The sequence below is a fragment of the Lissotriton vulgaris genome, chromosome 1_1 (genome assembly GCF_964263255.1).
Source record: "Lissotriton vulgaris chromosome 1_1, aLisVul1.2, whole genome shotgun sequence".
Classification (NCBI taxonomy): domain Eukaryota; kingdom Metazoa; phylum Chordata; class Amphibia; order Caudata; family Salamandridae; genus Lissotriton; species Lissotriton vulgaris.
In genome coordinates, this window is record NC_141685.1 from 253,071,281 (window position 1) to 253,075,131 (window position 3,851).

At 48.3% G+C, this 3,851-nt stretch overlaps 1 pseudogene; it reads right to left on the bottom strand.

The window, feature by feature from the left end:
• Window positions 1–214: 214 nt before the first annotated feature.
• On the bottom strand, window positions 215–3,148 carry LOC147746812 (uncharacterized; annotated as a pseudogene).
• Window positions 3,149–3,851: the final 703 nt, after the last annotated feature.

Consider the following 3,851-nt stretch of genomic DNA (forward strand, 5'->3'; position numbering starts at 1 on the left):
AAAGACTTTTATTAAGTGCTTAAAAGTTTGCGATACATGGTTTTCAAGGTGGTGGTACCTCCCCCTTCGGGAAGGCAGTCCACCTTAACTTTTTAATCAATGCATTTAAACATTTACAAGTCGTCAGTTTGGGGTTCAAGAATGTCTGCAGATAGCGTTTGCAGTTTTTAATGGGGCCACTTTAAAGAGTCCAGTGGGGTTGGAGGGGGGGTGTTTACAGTTTTTCCCCTTCCTCACTTTTCTGCTTGTCCGTGGCTGCATAGTCTCTAAGCAGGCTGAGCACCATCCTGCGGCACCCTTCTCGGTTCATAATAATAAGGGAAGCTTATAAAGCTTCACCACCTCTCCGTTGGTCACCAGGCGGGTCCTGGCGAACAGGAGATGTCTTTAATACAGCAAAGGAGCCTCCAGCTCCCCTGGATAGCTTCCTCTGTGTGTGTCCCTGGAAACAGCCCGTACATCATGGACTGTTCAGTAATGTTCTCGTAGGGGATGAGGGCTAGCAGTTCTTGGCGTAAGACAGCCCGTAGTCTCTGGACAAAGGGGCAGGCCCAGAAGAGATGGTGTGCAGATTCCTCTGCGGGGCATCCCCTTGGACAGTTCCTGTGCGGGCACAGGCCTCTGCTGTGCATGAAGGACCTTACTGGCAGGCCCCCCTTCACAATGTGAACAACAAGGACCCCCTGTTCAAGTACTGGATGCGTAATACAGGGAAATAACAATGTGAGAAAAGAGTGGAACATTTGATAGTACAACCAGGGAAGAGACCAATATGTAAAGCACACAAATTAATTAAAAATATAACAATTCAGATTTATTAATAAAATTGCATTCACAAAAGTTTATATAGGAACATATTCATTACACAAAGAATACACAAAGATATATATAGCTAAAATATTTGTAACACAATATCACAAGAAATTATTTAAAACATAGGTGGCAAACAATACAATTTGTCGACGCGCGTTTCGGCGTTGTCAAAACGCCTTCATCAGGAGCCACATACAATCTAGAAAACACGGTATAGGTGCTCTCTAATAAATCTGGATACGGTCCAACATCTGATTTCTTGGCCGTAACTAACACTTAGGTTAGTCTTGTTCGACTATTATCGTCATGTATATTAAAAAGGTGTTGCTGACGACGCGATCAAAACCCCAGATGCCGCAGTAGTATCGTTATGTTTACCGCATGCTAAAGAGTAGGGAAGTAGGCCGCTACGTCAACCTGTCAAGAGCCGATTAGGTCACAGAATGTGTTAGTTTCCGAGCGTCTTGCAGCCGTTGGTATTATTTATATTTTTCCTGAGCTAAGAAGAATTATAAGCCGTCAATGCAGCCTGTGGGGTTCCGGAACGAAGTCCGTTTCCTGGGGTCTACAGCAGCGTATCGCGGCCGTTGATTTGGGCGTGTTACGTCCGAAAAAGATAGAAATCGGTCCGTATCTTCAACCTGCGGGAGCGTCCCGCAGCCGTTGGAACGGCTGCGGGACGCTGGCTGAGGACATATGCGCCGCGCCCGCAGGTTGAAGATACGGACCGATTTCTATCTTTTTCGGACGTAACACGCCCAAATCAACGGCCGCGATACGCTGCTGTAGACCCCAGGAAACGGACTTCGTTCCGGAACCCCACAGGCTGCATTGACGGCTTATAATTCTTCTTAGCTCAGGAAAAATATAAATAATACCAACGGCTGCAAGACGCTCGGAAACTAACACATTCTGTGACCTAATCGGCTCTTGACAGGTTGACGTAGCGGCCTACTTCCCTACTCTTTAGCATGCGGTAAACATAACGATACTACTGCGGCATCTGGGGTTTTGATCGCGTCGTCAGCAACACCTTTTTAATATACATGACGATAATAGTCGAACAAGACTAACCTAAGTGTTAGTTACGGCCAAGAAATCAGATGTTGGACCGTATCCAGATTTATTAGAGAGCACCTATACCGTGTTTTCTAGATTGTATGTGGCTCCTGATGAAGGCGTTTTGACAACGCCGAAACGCGCGTCGACAAATTGTATTGTTTGCCACCTATGTTTTAAATAATTTCTTGTGATATTGTGTTACAAATATTTTAGCTATATATATCTTTGTGTATTCTTTGTGTAATGAATATGTTCCTATATAAACTTTTGTGAATGCAATTTTATTAATAAATCTGAATTGTTATATTTTTAATTAATTTGTGTGCTTTACATATTGGTCTCTTCCCTGGTTGTACTATCAAATGTTCCACTCCAGGCCCCCCTTCACAGACATCCATGCTATGTTCTTTTGTCTGTTGGTCAGACTTGGGGAGGATACATTCCCCCACACGTGCGCTGCCATTGCTGGGGGCAGGTCGCTTACTGGTTCGGCGGTGTCCCTGGTCCTGATCAGTTTGCGGATTGTCTCGGGCTTCCAAAGGCAAGGGATGACGCAGTTCAGCCCAAATTCACCCACAAACTTTTCCACCTCCCTGTAGTACCATGGAAGGTCCCAGTTGAAAGTTGCTGCATTTTCCCACTTATCCCATCCCAGCCGTCTCCACACCGGGAGGAGGAAAAAGCGGAAGACCTTGTATGCCGAGTGGTCCTTGTTCATATTTAACAGAGTTATTCGGACGCAGCCTCACACAAAAAAAGCCCTGAGGATTGTTGGGATGTCAGGGACTGCCTTCCCCCCTTTGCGGTGCTCCTTGTGCATGACCGACCGTTTCACCCTGTCCATCTTTGAGTGCCAGACGAAGTGGAACACCATGCTGTTTATGGCCCGTGCTACGTTGGCCAGGAGTGGCCAGGCCTGTGTCACATATTGCAGCACGGGCAGGGCGTTGTTCCTGAGCACCAGAGCCTTCCCCTCAATGCTCTGGTTTCTCAGGCTCCAGAGACCCAGTTTCTGCTTCACCTTGGCCAAGCATTCGTTCCAGCTCTTCGCTGCTGCCCCTGGTCCTCCAAACCAGACGCCGAGGATCTTCATCAGTCCTGCCTCGATGGGGAAGGGGAGAGGCTTGTTGCAGAGGTCCCGTCGCCCGAAGAGTTTGGCCTGCGACTTGTCCACGTTGATTCTCGCCCCTGATGCCTTTCCGAAGTCTGTGCACGCCTCCAGCAGGGATTTGACTGATTCTCCATCCGCGCAGAAGAGGGTGACATCGTCCATGTACAGCGAACACTTGACCTCCTTCTTCGCGTCACCGGGTGTCTGGATCCCTCTGATGTTTGGGTTCTTCCTGATGTACTCGGCAAGAAGTTCTATTACCAAAACAAACAGAGGTGGCGAGAGCGGGCAGCCTTGTCTTACCCCAGACCTGATCGGAAAGGGGTCTGTTTTACAACCATTTACAATGACTGAACTGAAGATGTCTTTATACATTACTTTAATGTAACCGCAGAAGCGCTCCCCCAGCCCAAACCCGTGCAGTACCCTCTCCATGAACTCATGGGAGACACGGTTGAATGCCTTCTCCTGATCTAGACAGACCAGCGCAGCCGGGATCTTGCGGTCCGTGATGTACTGGATCGTATCCCTTATCAGTGCCAGGCTATCTGCGACCCTGCGCCCCGGGAGCCCACAGGTCTGGTCTGGGTGTACTAACTCTCCCATGGCACCCTTCAGTCTGTTCACTAGTGTCTTTGCAAGGATCTTGTAGTCTACATTCAGGAGAGAGTTGGGACGCCAGTTCTTTAGGTCACATCTCTCCCCCTTATGTTTATACAAGAGAGCAATCATTCCCTCCCTCAGAGTGCGGGGCATGATTCCCTCCCTCTCCATCTTCATCTCCTCATACACCTGCAGAAGATCCGGTCCCACTAGGTCCCACAGTGAGGCATAGAACTCGACTGGGAGACCGTCACTACCTGGT